Source organism: Stenella coeruleoalba, assembly GCF_951394435.1.
Source record: "Stenella coeruleoalba genome assembly, chromosome: 3".
Taxonomy (NCBI): domain Eukaryota; kingdom Metazoa; phylum Chordata; class Mammalia; order Artiodactyla; family Delphinidae; genus Stenella; species Stenella coeruleoalba.
Genome location: NC_137148.1, coordinates 39,473,816 through 39,498,285, shown reverse-complemented (window position 1 = coordinate 39,498,285; position 24,470 = coordinate 39,473,816). Strand labels below are relative to the sequence as shown.

The 24,470-nt window shown below is 36.4% G+C and overlaps 1 pseudogene across 1 annotated transcript; it reads left to right on the top strand.

The window, feature by feature from the left end:
• The first annotated feature begins 15,483 nt into the window (after positions 1–15,483).
• On the top strand, positions 15,484–16,093 carry LOC307184696 (ADP-ribosylation factor-like protein 6-interacting protein 1; annotated as a pseudogene). The gene has a single exon. The product of its transcript is annotated as an ADP-ribosylation factor-like protein 6-interacting protein 1 (transcript).
• Positions 16,094–24,470: the final 8,377 nt, after the last annotated feature.

Here is a 24,470-nt window from a genome sequence, read left to right as displayed (position 1 = left end):
GAAGCCCAATCCTTCAAATTTTTAAGTGACTATACCATTAATTCCAATTAGTTTATAAATGCTTTTTTACAGATTACACTTTGAGGTGGCCATAATTTAATCCAGAGTCATAATCTAAATTTTCAAATGAGATTTTTAAAAATAATTTTCAAAGTGTTCTTAGAGAAAATGTTTTAATACACTACTAATAAAATAATACACATAGAATCATAATCTTAGCAACAATAACATTTTTCAATCACATTTCTTTAAGTTCTTTTTTCCAGTTTTATTGTCTTTAAGTTCTTTGCTTATTATTTATTGAATCTGCATAACAATCTTCAGAAATTTACAATTTGTCCCCATTTTACAGATGTGAAAACTGGGGGGATGAGTGGGCTGCGAGGTTAAGTAATTGACCTGGAATTGCACAGTTATGAAGTTGGAGAGTCGGAGTTTGAACCCAGCTGATGTGGCTGGTATTAGAGCTAGTGTTATAATTAGTGTCCTCTGTAGCCCCCACCAAAAAGCTTTTTAATTCATTTGCCTTTGCTCATTCATAAACCATGTTTTAAGGTTTTGAAAATGTAACTTTACTTTGTTGCTACTCTCACCATGTGCTTTAAAATGAAGTTTTTATTCTTGCATTCTTAGAAAACTGAGGGACAATGTCTGAGTGAAGGGCTCTTCCATTGCCCGTTGGACAACTAAATGCTACTTCAGTACCTCTAACAGAGGTGTAAGTGTTGAAAAGTTCATTCCTTGACTTTTAAATATGCACTTTCATTGCTCTTCTTTTGCTCTTCTCCTTTTATAAACTAGATTTTATTTATGCTATATATATTTTTTCACTTATGCTTATCTAACAGCAGGAAGAGCTATCTTCAACCTTTAAGGTCAAAATACAATTCAGAACACATACATCCAAGATACCTAAGAGGTATGACATTTTACCCCAGATACATAGGAGAATAGATGAGAAAAAAGATATATTTCATATACTCTATAGCAACACATACTTTTGAAAATAAATGACCTATATTTAATGCTTTGCAACTGAAAAACAAAATGAGAGAATAATTGACATTTTGGTATGATGTTCCAGGAGGCTGAATAAATTATATTTTTAATATTTAAATTAGATAAACAATTTTACATCCTGAAAATTTGATTCTGAAAATATTATTACTGTGGTTTATCTATACCATTGTATTTTAGATTTTCATGGATTGCAATCTTCTTGCCAATCAATAATGTATTGACTGTTATTCCAATCTTATACTGTTACAAACAGAAATGCGATGGTCTCACTTGTGACACCACCACTAATAGTGTTTATAATACTAACACTACATATGTAAAGCATGATTGTAATAAGGCATATTATTTATGCATGTTTGATTGTGATCTTAAATTCTAAAGTTTAATTCTTTATCTAAATAAATAAAGTTATGTTTTACAAATGTATAATTCCTAAGGAAAAATTCACCCTTTAAAGAACACAACATTTTAAACACCCACGTTAATGATTAGAAGCATACACGCATATTGAATTCACATGGCTTTAAACAAAAAGGAAAATATTAACAACAAAGTAGATTCCCTACAACACAGATTTATGCTATCTAAATACACATGGGGGAATTAGCACAATATATTCTGTTTATAAACAGAAATTTAAGTAATTAAGTAATGGTTTACAGAATAGGATGCTCGTATGCTGGAAATATTTGGGAGAAAGCCTTTGACATACTAAGATATATAAACTATATCATGGCTCAGGAATATTTAGAATATTTCAGATAGTAGAAATGACATAGTCTTTGTGTATGGTATGCCTTCAGTACAATTTAGACCACCATTTGTCCTCAAGTAGGTCTATTTAAAGTATAATTGACTGCCCTAGCAATTATTGTGAATAGCAGCTGTCTGCTGGTAAAAAGGCATATATATAATGAGGGAGAAAGGATCAAATACATGCAATAGAAAAGAAAAGCATGAAGAAAATATCTATATAAGGTATTTTAGCCCAGATTTTATGCTTGAAAGGGACAAGGCCTATTAGCCATTTCCAATTAGGGACTATAAAAAAAAAAAAATGAATGAAGGTACTCATCTGTTTATGAAAAGCAGCTGGGACTCCCTAAATCCAAAACCAGCAAAAGTTTATTTGTTCTAAAATTGTTGCAGTTTATAGCATTTCATTTATTTTCATTAGCTATGTTAGGTTTTGTGAAAACCTTTCTTGTATCATGTACCTTTCTGCAACACACAAAAACACCTTGCTTTGTTTTTCTCCTAAATAGCTACATAATTAGATGGATTATTTCATGTGGCTGTGCCTGTGTTTGCTGAAGAGAACAAGCCAGATAAATTAGCACTTAGCAGAACACACAATAGCACATAATATGCCCTTGTGTTTCATATAAAGCTTTATTTGTCATTCACGGCTGGTTGGCAAAACTGACTTTGCTTTTGAAAATGACAGGTGGTAGGTACTCTGGTGAGCTCTGTATGGAAAAAGAATCAACCTTCACCAAGACAGTTTCTGTCAATAGCTTCCATGATTTCGTATTCAATCTGGGCTTGTGTTGCTTCTAAAGTTCTGTTTTATTTGCATCTCTTAGGTCCGGCCTCACCAAGGCTCTTTCATAACTGGGATTCTCTACCACAAGGCTGGAAAGGCAGGCTTCCTCTCCTCTCTGCAGGCCTGATTAAAAGACAGGTGAAGTTCAGTATATTTCAATAAGCCTCAACATTCCATGTCAGGAATCAATAGCCCTCCTTCTTTTTTTAGGGGTTATTAAATTGCAGCTGTAACATTAGCCTTCTTTATCTAATTGATTGTCTTTTCACAGGGCTAAGAAAATCAATAGCAGTCAATGGGACTGCCCTGTTTTTACCTAATAGATGTTTTCTCCTAATTGGCTGCCTGGGTGGCTTCACAGAGCTCAGTATGTTTTCAGAAGTCCACAGTATGTTGCAACCCTTGTAAACTATTTTACCCTGTGCAACAGTTATTGATTTTATAATGAAATCTAGAAAAATCAATAGCAATCAGGAATATAGATTAGGATTCCTAGGTACCTTATGACAAAGGTCAAACTCACTTTGTTACCACTTCAAACTGTGATTCAATTAAACGTGTCCTTAAAACATTACATTTTCCAAAGACTTTGATCAAAGTCACTTGATTTGTTGCCCAAGACCTGGCTCAAAAACCAAGAATTAAAACATGTAATTAAAAAATAACATAGCAGTTATTAATGGACTATTTCCCTGTAAAACGAGATAAATCGAAATCATTAAGAGTAAAAGCATGAATTTGCTGGGGAAAAAAATGTGACCTATCAAAAGTTCTTGTTCACAAGATATGGTCAGCTATACTAACTTCCTGAGAATTAATAATAAAATGTATAATTTTAAGTGAAAAAATGTATTTGGTAGAATTGCTTAATTCTTTACATTTAATAGTAAGCAGCATTGCCCCAATATAGGAGAAGCACAAGTATTTTCCAACTGGTCCTGCATCACCGAATCTGTGTTCAAATTCCATCTCTGAGTGCTATTAGATTTTTGTGGCTGTATCTGTTTTAAACACATACGTATGTAAATAAGACAATGTTATAAATCAGTTTATGCTACAATCAAGTTATGAAATTCTCAGAAACAACCGTTTCCTCTTTTTTAAAAGAAAAATCACAATTTAAGAGATGTGAATATTAATTATGGCTTTTAAAATTTTAATTTCTCTCCTGAGAGAAAGAAATAGTTTTTACTTCTAAAGATCAAGAAGAGTCAGATTTTCTTTACATTTGTTTTTTCCACTTGCTTCGCTATTGCTGACTTCTGTTGTCTGTTGCTCACTATTATAGATAGAGTTTAATTTGGAATCATAATTTTTCTTGCTATCCTGAATTCTAGACTGGATATGTTTCTCAGATATATTCTCATTACTCATTTTTATTCCAACCCTGAGATTTGCATGTCTGTATTCTTAAATCCCACTTGTTTTGATTCCTACCTAATAATAAAACCGAGTAAAAAGTCAGAAATTTCCACCTACACCTTCCCATTTTTGTAAACAATTCTCCTTTTCCCTTGTTATGACAACAAACTGGACATTGTCATTTTTCAAACTAGAATCATAGGCTACAAGGCAGTTTTCTAACACTTTCCAGATTAGCATGCATGTAGCTTAGTCTTTATCATTCTTCAGTGAATTGATGTGCCCTGCTGAAGTGTCGTGCCATTTAATATGCCTAAGCATGATGGGGATGACAGTTCCATAGCCTGTGACAGTCAACCCATGTGTGTGGAGCTGTCTCCAGCTCTAAAATCACGTATCTTCTGTATACGTCGTTTTGACCTCAGCGCCACCAGTTCTTTCTCTATTATCTGGCAAATAAATAGATAAAGAAATCACATTATAAACCTAACACCATTTACAAGAATAGGACTTTCATATGTACTATTCCTAAAGAAGCCAGAGTCAAGAAAAAATCAAGTAAAGATATTTTTTTATTTCACCAATCTTTGTACAATGGGGGGCAGGGATTGAGGGTGGGGAAGAACACTGAAGATAACGATATCTTTTTCAAGCCTAACAGAGACAAATGTCAAAGAAAGGCACTAAAATATCAACCAGACATTGTCAGTAACGTCCACCTGCCTCAGAACATAATGCTGGTGTGTCTAGTTTAAAGAGTAAGTCAGTGTCCTTCCTTGCTTGGAAGCACAGACTAAAGAACAGTGGAATGAACAAAGTTAGTTTCCCATTCTCTCTCCCCTCTGCTCTGGTGGCCTCCTCTCCAATCTCAGGCACTTAGCACCTTGGAACGTCCCTCTCTCCTATCTCCTATTTATAGATTCTCAGGGCAGAGCATGATAAACTGATTCATGCTAAGTATGAATGACTGATAAAGTTAAATATATCACCTCTCCCAAGTCCATCAACTTTTAATATGGATCAAAGCTTAATGCTAGGAGTGTAGATCATCAGTATTGAAACACTTGATCACTGATATAGGGCCTGGAATTTTTTTAGACTCATTTTATGCAAAGCATTAGGTTCTCATAGCATTTTTGAACTAAGAACATGGCATGTCTGTATTTAGAAGGTTACAGTCAAGCATAATAGGAATACATAAGTGTACAGGAAACCAAAATATGTAAAATTGAGTTATATATTACCAAGGATGTTGGTTTTTTGGTATAGCTATCATAGCCACTTACAAATGTGCGAAGTGCTTTTTGCCTGGAAAAAATTTCTTATTTGGTTATTGTGCTAGTTAGGGCCTTACACATCATCAAATGCATTAAAGTTTATGGGCCAGTAAATTAACTTTAATTACCTCATATTACTCTTCATTTTGATAAGTAATCAACAATGTAACTTCTTGAAGCAAGAAAAAGAAAATTCTGTGTGATCAGAGTATTTTGCCATCAGTCTTTACCATTAGAAGGTTTTGGCTGCTTCTTTGGTATTTCTTTCATTTGGGCATGTAGTATTCAATGAATCAAACGTAGTTCCCTTTTATCCCCAAGTTGATCTTAGCCCCTTTTAAACAGAAGCACTAACAAAGTCTAAGCAGATTAAATATATATATAAATACACACATTACACATAAATGTGTATGTATATGTAGAATGTTTGTATATATATATATATTCACAGATATGTATGTGTATATATATATATATAAACGCATATATCTGTATATAGTTGCTAACCAAATATATGCACATGTATAAGCATCTGTTCACACAATGGACTCTGAGATTATTCGGGCAAGACAAATTTCAACAGAAAGTTTTTTCCCCAGCATTTCCACTGAAGAGCTCATAAAAAAATGACATCACCGGGCTTCCCTGGTGGCACCTGGAAGAGTCCGCCTGCCGATGCAGGGGACACGGGTTCATGCCCCGGTCTGGGAAGATCCCACATGCCGCGGAGCGGCTGGGCCCATGAGCCATGGCCGGTGAGCCTGCGCGTCCGGAGCCTGTGCTCCGCAACGGGAGAGGCCACAACGGTGAGAGGCCCGTGTACAAAAAAAAAAAAAAAAGAATTGGTGATTATCATACAAATATTCACTGGTTTCTGACTGACCACAATCTAGAAGAGGAACAGGCCCCAGACTCACTCTGCATTGACAAGGTCACAAGAGATGGCCAGCAAAGGACAAGGTGCAGAGCCAAGGAGATGAATGACATATTTTAACTGAAAGACCGCTTGCTCCCTCCATGGAAGCTAAGTTAAAAGCAGTGTATTCTATTTGGATTGCCTTTTCTTCTGCCTTCATGTACTGTGCTAGATGAAAGCCGTAAGTAATCTGAAGAAGATAACCATTAGAAAATCATGTTTATTATACTGAGAACTGAGAGGAAGAACTTTTCAAGAATGAACACGAACAGGGGATTTATCTGTGATCTCTGAAAGTAAGCCAGACGATGTAGGAACTGAGACAAACTGATGACAGTGTAGGGGCTAAATTCTAATCTCTGCAGGCTGGATTGTCACAGGTTAGTGAAAAGCCTGTTGGCAACAACACAGTCTGTCTTGAGTTGGAAGTAGTTACTGAATACAGGTATCTCTCTGACAACTTAATGAGCCATAATTGTTACAACACTTGGACTTCACAGGAAAATTAGAGTAACCTTATGCAGTATCAATATGAAGTGGGTGTTCATGATTTTTAAATATTGCTTAGATTTTTGCATCCAAGAATTATAGATCATTATAGATCATCTGTCCAGCTGGTTTATCAAGTGAAAACATGTTTGATCATGGCCCTTATCATGAATATAGGTAGCATATTAAAATCATGAAAACAATTTCTTCCAACACATTTATTTATATTCTGCTTATGTCACAAAGGGAACATGATTTCAAAAAGAAATTAACAGCTCTATTGAGTTACCAGCTGTGACAAAGACACTCTCTGACACTGTGTTGATGCTGTGTCTGTGTTGAAAATTGATCGAATGCCTCATGGAAAACTGACATTGAGAGGTATAATCAAGTAATTGAAGATTTTTAAACTCTCCCACATTCTCTGAAGAATCATTTAATTTTTTAGCGATTTATTTAAATATACACCAAAAGGTTTGTCTGACATGTAAAGACAGAATTTCTTTTAAAATATGGAATAAAATTGAATGTTCTATAGAAATGGAAAAGAAAAGCCAACCCTGCTTCCAACTGGGAAAGTGATTGCTAGCTAGCCTTCAATCCCTACCAGAGCTATTCTTCCTTGGTCCTCTAGGGATTAGGATAAAGTGGGGAGAAGTGGAGATTGTGGGACTGGTGTGGGAAGTCAGAGCAGGATGGTATGGTACTGGGGTAAAATGAAATCCCCTCTAGGTTCTTACTTCTTGAGGGCAATTATTCTGCCTTACCAACCTCAGCAACTGATGTTTACCAGGATATTCTTATAATGTAAGATTGTTTTAATATAATTCAAATGTTCAATATGTGTGGCGTTTTGGTGAGCTATTTGGGGGAGTTCACTAGAGCCGATGTACTCATTCATTTAACATAAAGGTCCAGCATGCTTAAGTTCCGGGTGTTCTTCTGGTACTGGGTGAATAAGACAAAGTCCCTGCCCCCATGAATCTTACATGGTAGAAGGTTATTATGAAGAAGAATATTATCATTATTAACCCAATCTCACTGTTTAATGACCATGAGCACTTCAGTATGTCTCAATCCCAGTTTTAGACGCTATGATAGGAGAGCTTTTTTCTGCTCTATTTCACCACATATTATTTAAATAAATGCTTATTAATATATGTGGATATAATTATATATACTGATATAATTATATGTTCATATAATTCTCGACTGGTAGCCAATGGTCATAAGCCAACCACCCTGCCATAAATTCAAATAACTTTTTCTATTGTCATTATGATATTACTATTATAATCATACTTACAAATCCTAAATTACTTTAAACTGGTCTCCATCTTCAATATCCCAAAGTTAATCACTCATCAAGAACTGCTATTGATTTCTGTGAATTTACTTTTATATTCTTTTACCTGTTCAGTTTTGAAGTAAACATCCTTTTCAAACTTCATTGATAAATTACTTCACTAAGCTGCAAGCAAAACCCTGAGTTAGTGTCTTCAGAAATGCCAAATGATTTCCTGAACATATTTTTTGTAATATGCAATGTAAAAAGTCCAACAAGCAATTGAAATTTGCCTTCACTCTATACTTAGCTAAATTCTCTGAAATATATTAGTTTTTCTTTAAATATATTAATATATTCTATTAATTTATTAATAACAGTTCTTTTCTAGCTAATATTAATTTGTATACAGTTCAGTGGAGAAAATTGAAAAGGAAATCCCCCCAAAAGCTAGGAAACCAAAAAATTATCCATAATACAACTGTAAATTATGACCTCTGTTCATTTTTAATGAATCAATTCTCAATTTAATTTTACACTTACAAAAACAGAGATCATGATATACATACTAAATTTAAGGTATCATTTACATAAAATGAAATGCATCCATTTTAAATAAACAGGTTAAGAATTCTTTACCCAATTACATTGTGTATGCTGACGGGGGAGTAGGGGGGACAGCTCGTCATACCACCAAGCAATGCGTTGCTACATTAAATTTCCTACAATTTAAGTCAATTCTGACACTAGTGTCAGGTCCCACAGGTTAAGGGCTCAGTCCTACAAGGCCTCGCCCCCCCACACACACACTTCAGATGCCAGTCACAAGTCTGGGTTGTCACTGTGCTTTTGACTAACTGGCTATAGATCGAAGGTTCCAACAGTCCCACCCTGGGGTTCAATTAATTTGCAAGGAGAGCTCGCAAAACTCAGAGAACCATTTTATTTACTAGATTCCTGGTTTATTATGAAAGGATATAACTCAGGAACAGCCAGATGGAAGCGGTGCATAGGACAATGTATGCGGAAAGGGCTTGGAGCTTCTGGCCCTCTTTGAGTGGACCACTCTCTCCAAATCTCCGTGTGTTCACCATCCTGGGGGTTCTCTGAATCTCATCATGCTTTTTGTGGCCACACCACTTGGCTTGCGGGATCTTAGTTCCCTGAGCAGGGATGGAACCCGGGCCCTTCACAGTAAAAGCGCAGAGTCCTAACCACTGGACCACCAGCGAATTCCCAACCTCATCATTTTGGTTTTTTTTATGGAGACTTTATTATGTAGGCATAATTGATTAAATCATTGGCCATAGGTGATTAAACTCAACCTTCAGCCCTTCTTTCCTCTAGTAAGTTGGTGGGGGCCAGGCCAGGGGATCGAAAGTTCCAATACTAAAATCACTTGGTTGGCTCCACTGGCAGCCAGACTCCTTCCTTAGGTGCCTTTAAAAAATGACCTTATTAGCATAAATCCAGTTGTGGTGACAGGGGCTTGTTATGAACGACAGGACACCCATTTCACCTTTACGCCTCTGAATCTATTTCAGGAACTGAGAACAAGAGACCAAATATTATAATAAAAGGTGCTCGCATTGTTCCTATCACTCAGAAAATTTCAAGAGTTTTGGGAACTGTGAGCCAGGAACCATGGATAAAGACCAAATATATATGAGGAATATATTTCAGTCATCTGAATGACCAAACATATATTTCTTATAAATCACAGCATCACACAGGCTGATGAGTAATGATAGTTTATACACTCATGTAATCATCATCTCAGTCAAAATATAGAATACTTACATAATCCCAGAACAATCCCTCCTGTCAATTTTGAGCTACCCCCCGCCCGGATTTCACCCAAGACAACCACTGATTTTTGTTACTGTAATATAAATTTGTCTTTCTTAGCATTTTGTATAAGTGGAATCATATAATATAAACTGTTTTATGTCTGACTTATTTCACTTATCATGATATTTTCTAAAGTTTTTTTTTATTGTGATAAGAACACTTAACATGAGCTCTACTCTCCTAACAAAATTTTAAGTACAAAATACAGTATTGTTAACTATAGGTACAGTGTTGTACAGAAGATCTCTAAAACGTATTCATATCTTGAATAACTGAAACTTTATACCCTTCAAATGGCAACTCCCCATTTCCTTCCTTGCCCCCCCCACCCCAGTCTCTGGTAAACACCATTCTGATGTCTGTTTTTATGAGTTTGACTATTTTAGATACTTCACATAAATGGAATCATGCAATATTTGTGCTTTTGTGTCTGGCTTATTTCACTTAGTATGTATTCCAGGGTCATCCATATTGTCTCATAGGGCAATATTTCCTTCTTTTTAAGGCTGAATAGTGTTCCATCATGTGTATATAACACATTTTCTTTCCATCAATGGACATTTAGGTTATTTCCATATCTTGGCTATTGTATTATTATTATATTATTACTGCAGTGAACATGGGAGTGCATATCTCTTCAAGATTCTGATTTCAGTTCTTCTGGATATTACCCAGAAGCAGGATTGCTAGATCATATGATAATTCTATAATTAGTTTTTTGAAGAACTTCCATACAGGTTTTCGTAGCACTGTACCATTTACATTTCTACCATTTAAAAAAATGACTGAAATTAATGAATATTTAGCAAAGTCACAGGATATAAGCTCAATATATAAAATTTAATTGTATTTCTGTATCTACCAAAGAACGATTAGAAAATGAAATTGAAAATTAACAACAGTTTTAAGACCCATTAAAAATAATTAGGAATTAGTATAAAAGTATATATGCAAATATCAACATTTGAAAGTACAAAGTATTGCTAAGAGAAATAAAGAAGTTCTAAATAATTTGAGGGATATATTATGATGAGTTGGAAAAACTCAAAATTGTTAAAATGTACATTTTCCACAATTTGATGTGTAGAATAAAATCAATCTCAACCAGAATTTGATTATAAAAATAAAAATGTTTTTATTACATTCTCATTTTTTGAAGGGTATTTTCTCAAGCTATAGAATTTTTTTAACATCTTTATTGGAGTATAATTGCTTTACAATGGTATATTAGTTTCTGCTGTATAACAAAGTGAATCAGCTATATGTATACGTATATCACCATATCCCCTCCCTCTTGCCTCTCCCTCCCACCCTCCCTATCCCACGCCTCTAGGTGGTCACAAAGCACTGAGCTGATCTCCTTGTGCTATGTGGCTGCTTCCCACTAGCTATCTGTTTTACATTTGGTAGTGTATATATGTCAATGCTACTCTTTCACTTCGTCCCAGCTTACCCTTCCCTGTTCCTGTGTCAATTCCATTCTCTACCTCTGTGTCTTTATGCCTGTCTTGCCCCTAGGTTCATCAGGACCTTTTTTTTTTTTTTTAGATTCCATATATATGTGTTAACATACGGTATTTGTTTTTCTCTTTCTGACTTACTTCACTATGTATGACAGACTCTATGTCCATCCACCTCACTGCAAATAACTCAGTTTCGTTTCTTTTTATGGCTGAGTAATATTCCATTGTATATATGGGCCACATCATCTTTATGCATTCATCTGTTGATGGACACTTAGGTTGCTTCCATGTCCTGGCTATTGTAAATAAAGCTGCAATGAATATTGTGGTACATGACACTTTTTGAATTATGGTTTTCTCAGGGTATATACCCAGTAGTGGGATTTCTGGGTCGTATGGTAGTTCTATTTTTAGTTTTTAAGGAACCTCAATACTGTTCTCCATAGTGGCTGTATCAATTTACATTCCCACCAACAGTACAAGAGGGTTCCCTTTTCTCACCCCCTCTCCAGCATTTATTGTTTGTAGATTTTTTGATGATGGCCATTCTGACCTGTGTGAGATGATACCTCATTGTGGTTTTGATTTGCATTTCTCTAATGATTAGTGATGTTGAGCATCCTTTCATGTGTTTGTTGGCAATCTGTATATCTTCTTTGGAGAAATGTCTATTTAGGTCTTCTGCCTATGTTTGTATTGGGTTTTTTGTTTTTTTGATATTGAGCTGCATGAGCTCCTTGTATATTTTAGAAATTAATCCTTTGTCAGTTGCTTCGTTTGCAAATATTTTCTCCCATTCTGAAGGTTGTCTTTTCATCTTGTTTATGGTTTCCTTTGCTGTGCAAACGCTTTTAAGTTTCATTAGGTCCCATTTGTTTATTTTTGTTTTTCTTTCCATTTCTCTAGGAGGTGGGTCGAAAAGGATCTTGCTGTGATTTATGTCATAGAGTGTTCTGCCTATGTTTTCCTTTAAGAGTTTTATAGTGTCTGGCCTTAAATTTAGGTCTTTAATCCATTTTGAGTTTATTTTTGTGTATGGTGTTAGGGAGTGTTCCAGTTTCATTCTTTTACATGTAGCTGTCCAGTTTCCCAGAACCACTTATTGAAGAGGCTGTCTTTTTTCCATTGTATATCCTTGCCTCCTTTGTCAAAGATAAGGTGGCCATATGTGCATGGGTTTATCTCTGGGCTTTCTATCCTGTTCCATTGATCTATACTTCTGTTTTAGTGCCAGTACCATATTGTCTTGATTACTGTAGCTTTGTAGTATAGTCTGAATCAGGGAGCCTGATTCCTCCAGCTCCATTTTTCTTTCTCAAGATTGCTTAGGCTATTTGGGGTCTCCTGTGTTTCTGTACAAATTGTAAAATTTTTTGTTGTAGTTCTGTGAAAAATGCCATTGGTAGTTTGATAGGGATTGCACTGAATCTGTAGATTGTTGAGCTATCGAAATTTTTTTTAATGTGACTTTTTTAGCATTGGTTTTCAGCAGTTTTAATAAGAATTGCCCAAGTATGGTTTTCTTTGTACTTAACCTTTTTGAGGTTTGCTGAGGGCTTGAATCTCTAAGTCAATTTTTCATCAAATTTGGGAAAATTTTGGCCATTATTTATTGGAACACTGTTTTCTTCATTTCTTCACTTTTTTCTCCTGAGGCTTTTTAAAAACATGTATTTTAGTCATTCATTTTTGTACCTGAATTACCTGTTCATTTTTCCTCAATTTCTTTTCTTTTTTAGATTGCATTATTTCTGTTGATCTTTTGTAGAGTTCAGAGACTCTTTAATATGCCTCTCCAATCACCTGTCAAGCACTTTCAGTGAATTTATTTCATCTCTTTTATAATAGTTTTCAGTTTTAAAGTTTCCTTTTGACTCTTGTTTTATGGTTTGCATTTCTCTGCTGGTATTCCCTACCTGTTCCCTCACTAATTCTCTGACTATATTTTCCCTTATTTTTTTAAACATTTATAATAGCTTTTTTAAAAGGTTTCCTCTAAATCCAACATTTGGACCATTTTAAAATTACTCTGGAATATTTTTTCTTGACTCTAGGTCACATTTTTCTATTTCTTTGCATATAGTTATTGATTTGCCTTGTATTTTGTAGATGATATAGAGATTCTAGTTCTATTTTCTTCCTCTGAAGGATTTTGATTTTTGTTCCTGTGGTTATTTCTAATAACTGGCTGATCATCTTGCTCTTGTTTTATGAGCAGTTCTGCAGAAATCTGAATTTTCTCAAACCCCTCTTATTTTGAGGAACTCGACCTTCCAAATCTGTCTTCCCAGAAGATCTTGCCAGGATTCAAATTTAGACTCTGTTAGAGAAGGAGTAGAATAGGCTTTACTTTAGGGCATGGCCCTTACTGTTAATTCATAGACTTTCTGACTTCTATGCTGGTGCCCAGATTTTTCAGTTTGCTAGGATATTAAAAATGTCTCCACTTTGCATGTGCCTGACCTGCCTTGTCCCCAGCACTATTTAATCTATATTGCCTCTGTGCTATTCTGTTACAAGCCTACCACAGCCACTCTTTGCTATGTCTTATGTAGTGTTGCCTGCCCTTAGCCAAGGATTCACAGAAAAGCCTCGCACAATTTCCTCATGTCTCTGTCTGCATAGGTCTCTGCCATCTAGAGGTCTGTCCGGTGTTTCAGCTACTCCTAACTTTGTAGGGCTCTGTGTGGACCCTAGGTTTTTGTGCTTATAGTCAAGAAATTGTTCCCTGGTGAGGTCTGGGTAATCATAGGATCAAATCATAAGTTTCTCTTTCTTTGAGAAATATAGTTTTGTTCTGTTGTTGCAATATCTGGAAACAAATATTGTTTAAATATCTGATGAAACTGTTTCATCAGTTATAGTCTTTATTGGGAAAGCTAGTCTAGTACTAGCTACTGTTATAGCCAAAAAAAAAAAAAGTCTATATTTATGGTTTGAGCATTTTTTCACTTGTCAATAGATAATGAACATTTTTCCATGCCAACATGATTTTTTTTAATTTGCACAGTATTCCATTACAAAAGTGAATTAGTTTATATAATATATCTTCTATGTTTGAGGGTTTGATTAAATCTAATAGCTTTTAGTGTCTTCTATGTGCCATGCATCGGACCAAGAGTTTTACAGAGCAAGCTCATTTGATTCTTGCAACAAACCTGTGAAGTAGGGGCACAAAACTGAATTTTCCAAATGAGGAAAAAGGCATAGAAAATTAAAATAATTTACTCAAAATCACCAAATCAGTAAAGTGAAGCTGAGATTTATGTCTAATTATAATATACAATTCGACTCTCATGTGTTTAACTCAATATCAAAAATCTCTTTGATGTATAAAATAATGGTATTACATTTAATTAAAAATTTATTAATACAGAGATTTAAATTTTTTATAGTTTAACTAGTCATAAGTGTTTCAAACTCTGTGACTTGCTGGTTTATATCTTTTGCTCCATTTGTCCTGAGGTACTCATGTTTTATTTGTTTCTAAGAACTCTGTGTATAAAATGCTATCTACCAATCAATTCTTATACACTACCTATGCTTTTTTCAAAAAGAGTTGATCATATTTTAAAATTATATAAATGTTTACCTGTATGTTTTTAGGGTATTTTTGGTTTTTTGTTTCCTTTAAGTTTTTTGTTTTTTTAATAAATTTATTTGTTTTGGGCTGTGTTGGGTCTTCATTGCTGTGCACGGGCTTTCTCTAGTTGCAGTGAGCAGGGGTTACTCTTCCTTGCGGTGACAGGCTTCTCATCACGGTGCCTTCTCTTGTTGTGGAGCACAGGCTCTAGGTGCATGGGCTCAGTAGTTGTGGCTCTCAGGCTCTAGAACACAGGCTCAGTAGTTGTGGCGCATGGGCTTAGTTGCTCTGAAGCATGTGGGATCTTCCTAGACCAGGGCTCGAACCCCTGTCCCCTGCATTGGCAGGTGGATTCTTAACCACCGTGCCACCAGGCAAGCCCCTATTTCCTTTCATTTTAACCATTATTTTTTTTTCTTTCAACACATCAGTAACTAAAAAGATATCATTGATTTAAAATTAGAATAATTTTATTTATAAAACATTTAAATATTGTATGTATGTGTCTGATCTTTCTATTTTTTTGTTGTTCTGGTTGATTATATTGTCACTACTTTAGTGTACAGTAGTACATTTCTTTAATAATTTTATTTTAATTAAGATATCCTTTTATGAGGGTTGCCATGAGTGGCTCTGAGGAAGGCCAGTTTTGGGGGCGTCTTGCTCTAGCTGAGGGGGCACCTTGGGAATGATGGTGGAAGGAGATTCTCGCAGCACCAGCCTGCTGGCTGCAGAGACTGCAAGTCTGGAAGAGTAGCTGCAAAGATGGGGAGAAGTTATGCTGATGGCAGATGAAGTCTTCCAATGGGGAAGAGCTTGGTTTCCACCTGCCATCATGGGTATGGTTTCTTTGGTGTTTCTGACTATCTACTATCTAGATCCATCCATTCTGTCCGGTGTTTCCTGTTTTGTTGTTTCTGTGCTTGGCTGACTACCTTGTTCCCATTCTAGCACCTAGAATTTTTGGCTCCAATAAATGGACCACTGAGTAACAGCAGTGAGTCCTTGAAATTTGAAGCAATCTAGTAAAAACTCGACACAGAGCTGTGGGCTGGTAGAAACACCTCCTTATGCTAAAGAAAGAAAAGCCTAAACTGTACTTCATGACCATGATCATTTCTCTTGCTGTGGTTGTTTGGGTGGGACAGCAAGTCCACAACATCCTTCTCTCCTACCTGATAGTGACTTTCTTACTCTTGCTTCCTGGACTAAACCAACATGGAATCATTTCGAAGTACATTGGAATGGCCAAAAGAGAGATAAACAAGCTTCTCAAACAAAAAGAAAAGAAAAATGAATAATGCATCTGCTTTATTCGGTGTGATTAATGGTGTATACATTGTCCTTGGGGATAGTGTCTGTTATGCTGTCTGGATACAAAAATGTTACAGATGTAGCTCTTTGCTGTCCCTCATTCTGCCCTTAGTGGAAATTCCGACTTGCCAAGTAAGGCTTTATGCCCAGTGTCTTCATGGGTGTGTTCTCATCAGCTGGCCTTATATGGACAACTCATTCATCATTACCACTTGTTTTGGTTTTTCTCACCCAGGGTTAATTCAACTCTTACTTTTAAAATAATATAGTGGTGAACTTCATCCTTTAGTACAGTTAACAGTGGCTTGGGATAACTGTTCAAGTTGATTTTTGCTTTAGCTGGATACAAAATCATGGTCTGTGACTACAGGAAGCTGGTTCTACTGTCTGCTTCCACAGTCTGCTTAAACAACAGTCTGGTTTCATGAATATAGAAACCAAGTTTACCACTTCTGATGAAGAGACCAATTAAGATTCATTCCTCATTCTGTTTCTATACTGTGGGAGAAGAATCCTTGTGGAATAAAATGAACCTAATTCCATGGCCTAGTATGTGTTGGCTTCTCCCTTGTGCAGAATTTAGCAACTTGTTGGAAACATTGATCCTTCCTCCCAAATGGGGAATCTGACAGACTTAGAACTCTTGTTCCCTTGCACTTAAAGTTAGTACATCCTTAAAGGCTTTTTAGTAGCAAGCTTACACAAGATGGTATTTAGGATTTTTAGCATACTTTTAATTTCAGATTTTCAGCTAACTGAAACTAAAGTACATAATAGGTTGAGTCATGTCTATGACCTTCATTCCAAGACCAGCCAATAAAGAACAAAACTCATCCTGTGTTTAGTCAAGATTCATTTCAGTAGAAAATCCTACTAGTTTTTCAAGACCAGAATAAGCCTTTAAAGGTAAGCCTCAAGTTTCTCATTTTATGGTAACACTGGCTGCTTTTGGTCCCCATAGATGGAGTAGTTGAAATCTGTAGGAATGAACTTCTGAGGGTTGGAAGTGTGACATATTTGGGAACAATTTTTAAACTGATTAACTAGCTATAATATAGTTTTGTGAATTTATTGCACTGATGCTATAAAACCTGGACCTTGTGGTATATCTGTTCCTAAAGAAAAATTGTTTTCTCCCCTTCAGTATTGCTGTAACAGTGGCACCATGTAGCATATGTTTGACTTTTCTTTTTTAATATTTCGTATACAAGCTACCATAATTTACATGTGTTTCCTCATTGTAAATAAGCTTGTCTTCCTATCTGGATTTTTGTGTTTATGTGTGTTCTACCAATTAACTACTTTTGCGATTTTAATCCTGTGTTATTTCTTCTCCTTTTTTTGTGTAAAAGGGGAAAAATAAAAAAGCTGGAATCCAAAAAAAAAAAAGATATTCTTTTATCTACCTTATAGATTTTGTTATATTGTCTTCTTATTAGTTATTCTATGTATTTTATATTTGAAGAAAACCCTCTAAAAGCTTTCTTTCTTTTTTTTTTTCATGTCACTATGTGGCTTGTGAGATCTCAGTTCACCGGTCAGGGATTGAACCTGGGCCACAGCAGTGAAAGCCAGGAATCCTAACCACTAACTAGGCTAGCAGGGAACTCCTGAAGCTTTCCTTTTTAATTTATGTAACTTGGCACTTTTGTTTATGTCTTTTTACTAATTCTTAATCTTATGTAACAGATGCCCAAACAAGTATCATAAATTTTGCTATTTGATTGTCCTTGTAGCTTATATTACATACTCAATTTCCATAAATATACAATGAGTGTTAGTAGAAAGACTGTAATTCCTGCGTGAAGAGCACATTATTTAAGTTATATACCTGAAATATCAGCATGTGAATTAAATAAATAAGTCCTGGGAATGTAATGCACAACATGGTGACTATAGTTAATAATACTGTATTGTGTATTTGAAAGTTGCCAAGATGAGACCTTCAAGATGGCAAAAGGTCACCTTCTTCTCCACAAATACATCAGAAATACATCTACATGTGGAACAACTGCTACAGAACACCTACTGAATGCTGGCAGAAGACCTCTGACCCCCCAAAATGCAAGAAACTCCCCACGTACCTGGGTAGGGCAAAAGAAAAAAGAAAAAACAGAAGAATAGGGATGGGACCTGCACCAGTGGGAGGGAGCTGTGAAGGAGGAAAGGTTTCCACACACTAGGAAGCCCCTTCGTGGGCAGAGACTGTGGGTGGCAGAGGGGGGAAGCTTCGGAGCCACGGAGGAGAGCACAGCAACATGGGTGCAGAAGGCAAAGCGGAGAGATTCCTGCACAGAGGATCAGTGTCGACCAGCACTCACCAGTCCAAGACGCTTGTCTGCTCAACGGCCGGGGCGGGCGGGGGCTGGAAGCTGAGGCTCGGGCTTCGGTCGGATCCCAGGGAGAGGACTGGGGTTGGCGGCGTGAACACAGCCTGAAGGGGGCTAGTGCGCCACAGCTAGCCAGGAGGGAGTCCTGGAAAAGGTCTGGAGCTGCCTAAGAAGCAAGAGACCATTGTTTCGGGGTGCACGAGGAGGGGGGGATTCAGAGCACCACCTGAACGAGCTCCAGAGTTGGGTGTGAGCTGTGGCTACCAGCACGGACACCAGAGATGGGCATGAGATGCTACGGCTGCTGCTGCCACCACCAAGAAGTCTGTGTGCAAACACAGGTCACTCTTCACACCTCCCCTCCCAGGAGCCTGGGCAGCCCGCCACTGCCAGGGTCCCATGATCCAGGGACAACTTCCCCGGAAGAACATGTGGCACGCCTCAGGCTGGTGCAAAGTCACGCTGGCCTCTGCTGCCACAGGCTCAACCCGCATCTGTACCCCTCCCCCACCCCGGCCTGAGTGAGCCAGAGCCCCCGAATCAGCTGCTCCTTTAACCCCGACCTGTCAGAGCAAAGAACAAATGCCCTTAGGCAACCTTCATGCAGACACAGGGCCAAATCCAAAGCTGAACCCCAGGAAATGTGCGAACAAAGAAGAGAAAGGGAAATCTCTCGCAGCAGCCTCAGCAGAGGATTAAATCTCCACAATCAACTTGATGTACCGTGCATCTGTGGAATACCTGAATAGACAGCAAATCATCCCAAAATTGTGGCAGTGGACTTCGGGAGCAATGATTATATATATATATATATATATATATATATATATATATATATATATATATATATACACACACATATACTGTCCTTTTTCTCTTTTTGTGACTGTGTATTTGTATGCTTCTTTGTGTGATTTTGTCTGTATAGCTTTGCTTTTACCATTTGTCCTAGGGTTCTGTCTGTCCGTTTTTTTGTTGTTTTTTTTTAGTATAGTTTTTAGTGCTTGTTATCATAAGTGGATTTGTTTTCTGGTTTGGTTGCTCTCTTCTTTCTTATTTTTTTCTTTTTTTATTATTGCTCTTTAATTTTTTTTAATTTTTTAAAATTTTTTTACTTTTTTGCAGTATGTGGGCCTCTCACTTTTGTGGCCTCTCCCGTTTCAGAGCAGAGGCTCTGGACATGCAGGCTCAGTGGCTGTGGCTCATGGGCCTAGCCACTCTGCGGCATGTGAGATCTTCCCAGACTGGGGCACGGACCTGTGTCCCCTGCATTGGCAGGCAGCCTCTCAACCACTGCGCCACCAGGGAAGCCCTAATTTTTAATAATTATTTTTTATTTTAATAACTTTATTTTATTTTATTTTTTCTTTCTTTCTTTTTTTCTCCCTTTTCTTCTGAGCTGTGTGGCTGACAGGGTCTTGGTGCTCCGGCCAGGTGTCAGGCCTGTGCCTCTGAGGTGGGAGAGCCAAGTTCAGGACATTAGTCTGCCAGAGACCTCCCAGCTCCACGTAATATCAAACGGTGAAAGGTTTCCCAGAAATCTCCATCTCAACGCTAAGACCCACCTCCACGCAACGAACAGCAAGCTACGGTGCTGGACACCCTATGCCAAACAACTAGCAAGAGAGGAACACAAACTCACCCATTAGCAGAGAGGCTGCCTAAATTCATATAAGGTCACAGACACCCCAAAACACACCACCGGACGCAGTCCTGACCACCAGAAAGACAAGATCCAGCCTCATCCACCAGAACACAGGCACTAGTCCCCTCCACCAGGAAGCCTACACAACCCACTGAACCAATCTTAGCCATTGGGGGCAGGCAACAAAAACAACAGGGAACTATGAACCTGCAGCCTGTGAAAAGGAGACCCCAAATACAGTAAGTTAAGCAAAATGAGAAGACAGAGAAACACACAGCAGATGAAGGAGCATGGTAAAAACCCATCAGACCAAACAAAGAGGAAATAGGCAGTCTATCTGAGAATGAAATCAGAGTAATGATAGTAAAGATGATACCAAATATTGGAAACAGAATGGAGAAAATACAAGAAACGTATAACAAGGACCTAGAAGAACTAAAGAGCAAACAAACAATGATGAACAACACAATAAATTACATTAAAAATTCTCTAGAAGGAATCAATAGCAGAATAACTGAGGCAGAACGGATAAGTGACCTGGAAGATAAAATAGTGGAAATAACTACTGCAGAACAGAATAAAGGAAAAGAATGAAAAGAATTGAGGACAGTCTCTGAGACCTCTGGGACAACATTAAACACACCAACATTCGAATTATAGGGGTCCCAGAAGAAGAAGAGAAAAAGAAAGGGACTGAGAAAATATTTGAAGAGATTATAGTTGAAAACTTCCCTAATATGGGAAAGGAAATAGTTAATCAAGTCCAGGAAGTGCAGAGAGTCCCATACAGGATAAATCCAAGAGAAACACACCAAGACACATAGTAATCAAACTATCAAAAATTAAATACAAAGAAAAAATATTAAAAGCAGCAAGGGAAAAATAACATACAAGGGAATCCCCATAAGGTTAGCAGCAGATCTTTCAGCAGAAACTCTGCAAGCCAGAAGGGAGTGGCAGGACATATTTAAAGTGATAAAATAGAAAAATCTACAACCAAGATTACTCTACCCAGCAAGGATCTCATTCAGATTTGATGGAGAAATTAAAACCTTTACAAACAAGCAAATCTAAGAGAATTCAGCACCACCAAACCAGCTTTACAACAAATGCTAAAGGAACTGCTCTAGGCAGGAAACACAAGAGAAGGAATAGACCTACAATAACAAACCCAAAACAATTAAGAAAATGGTAATAGGAACATACATGTCGATAATTATCTTAAATGTAAATGGATTAATTGCTCCAACCAAAAGACATAGACTGGCTGAATGGATACAGAAAGAAGACCCATATATATGCTGTCTACAAGAGACTGACTTCAACCTAGGGACACATACAGACTGAAAGTGATGGGAAGGAAAAAGATATTCCATGCAAATGTAAATCAAAGGAAAGCTGGAGTAGCAATTCTCATATCAGACAAAATAGACTTTATAACAAAGACTATTACAAGAGACAAAGAAGGACACTACATAATGATCAAGGGATCAATCCAAGAAGAAGATATAATAATTGTAAATATTTATGCACCCAACATAGGAGCACCTCAATACATAAGGCAAATGCTAACAGCTATAAAAGGGGAAATTGACAGTAACACAATCATAGTAAGGGACTTTAACACCCCACTTTCACCAATGGACAGGTCATCCAAAATGAAAATAAATAAGGAAACACAAGCTTTAAATGATACATTAAACAAGACAGGCTTAATTGATATTTATAGGACATTCCATCCAAAAACAACAGAATACACTTTCTTCTGAAGTGCTCATGGAACATTCTCCAGGGTAGATCATATTTTGAGTCACAAATCAAGCCTTGGTAAATTTAAGAAAATTGAAATTGTATCCAGTATCTTTTCCAACCACAACACTATGAGACTACATATCAAGTACATGAAAAAATCTGTAAAAAATACAAACACATGGAGTCTAAACAATATGCTACTAAATAACCAAGAGATCACTGAAGAAATCAAAGAGGAAATAAAAAAATACCTAGAAACAAATGACAATGAAATCATTATGACCCAAAACCTATGGGATGCAGCAAAAGTAGTTCTAAGAGGGAAGTTTATAACAATACAATCCTACCTCAAGAAACAAGAAACATCTCAAATAAACAACCTAACCTTACACCTAAAGTAATTAGAGAAAGAAAAACAAACAAAAAAAAAACCCCAAAGTTAACAGAAGGAAAGAAATCATAAGGATCATATCAGAAATAAATGAAAAAGAAATGAAGGAAATGACAGCAAAGATCAATAAAATTAAAGCTGGTTCTTTGACAAGGTAAACAAAATTGATAAACCATTAGCCAGACTCATCAAGAAAAAAAGGAGACTCAAACGAACAGATTTAAAAAGTGAAAAAGGAGGAGTAACAACTGACAGTGCAGAAATACAAAGGATCATGAGAGATTACTACAAGCAGCTATATGCCAATAAAATGGACAACCTGGAAGAAATGGACAAATTCTTAGAAAAGCACAACCTTCTGAGACTGAACCAGGAAGAAATAGAAAATATAAACCGACCAATCACAAGCACTGAAATTGAGTCTGTGATTAAAAATGTTGGAACTTGTTCCTTTTGAAAAAGTGTTTCTTTGGAAGTCAGATTTACTATTTCCAGAAAGAAAGTTTTTGTTAGAATATATTTAAGCATTCAAAAAAATATATTGTGCCCTTTAGATAACTAAAAGCTGTTTTAAAGTTGAAAAAAATATTTAAATGTATGTTGAAACTATGGTAGCTCATGGCAGGCCCTCTGAAGGTCCAATGGTACAGTGAGAAATCAAACATAGAAGGACTTATAGATGATATAAAAAGTTACCTTACATGATAGTAGGAACACTCTTGAGTGCTGATGTTGTTCCTTCCCCAACCCAGTGGTACAAGGGGAAAGATTCTTTTTATTCTTTTTTTTACTGAAATATTATTGATTTACAACGTTGTGTTAGTTTCAGGTGTACAGCAAAATGATTCAGTTATACATACATATATATTTTTTTTTTCAGAGTCTTTTCCCTTATAGGTTATTACAAAATATTGGGTATAATTCCCTGTGCTATACAGTAGGTACTTGTTAGTTATCTATTTTATATATAGTAGTGTGTATATTTTAATCCCAAATTCATAATTTATTCCAGCCCCCCTTCCCCTTTGGTAACCATAAGTTTGTTTTATATATCTGTGGCTCTATTTCTGTTTTATATATAAGTTCATTTGTATCTTTTTTTCAATCCCACATATAAGTGATATCATATGTTATTTGTCTTTGTCTGGCTTACTTCACTTAGTATGATAATCTCTAAGTCCATCCATGTTGCTGCAAATGGCATTATTGCATTCTTTTTTATGGCTGAGTAATATTCCATTGTGTATGTATAACACATCTTCTTTATCCATTCATCTGTTGATGGACACTTAGGTGGTTTCCATGTCTTGGCTATTGTAAATAGTGCTGCGATGAACACAGCACTTTTTTTTGTATCTTTTCAAATTATGGTTTTCTCTGAATATATCTCCAGGAGTGGGATTGCAGGATCATATGATAACTCTATTTTTAGTTTTTTTAAGGAACATCCACACTGTTCTCCATAGTGGTTGTACCAACTTACATTCCCACCAACAGTGTAGGAGGGTTCCCTTTTCTCCACATCCTCTCCAGCATTTATTATTTGTAGACTTTTTGAAGATGGTCATTCTGACAGAATTAAGAATTAAGGTGATACCTCATTGTAGTTTTGATTTGCATTTCTCTGATAATTAGCTATGTTGAGGATCTTTTCATGTGCCTCTGGCCATCTGTATGTCTTCTTTGGATAAATGTCTATTTAGATCTTCTGCCCATTTTTTGATTGAGTTGTTTGTTTGTTTGATATTGAGCTATATGAGCTTTTTGTATATTTTGGAGATTAATTCCTTGTCGGTCACATCGTTTGCGAATATTTTCTCCCATTCTATATGTAGGTTGTCTTTTTGTTTTGTTTATGGTTCCCTTTGCTGTACAAAAGCTTTTAAGTTTAATTAGGTCCCATTTGTTTATTTTTGTTTTTATTTCCATTACTGTAGGAGATGGATCCAAAGTATATTGCTATAATTTATGTCAAAGAGTGATTCTTTTCTTTCTGACCTGGAGAGTTCTTTATTCCACGTGGGCTGCACTGACCACTTAATTTCAGGCTTTAGTAGATGAAGAACAAAGGAAGTATCAGGGGACCTCATCTGTGTCCTTATAGTTATGTCTGGTGTATATTATCTGCACTGCTTTATGATGATTTGATAAGGAAGCAACGGTGGAAAATCTTAACATTAAATGTTGTCAATCTTGACAATATTCAAAGTAGGATCTACCCATTATTGTCAGCCCTAAATCAGAGC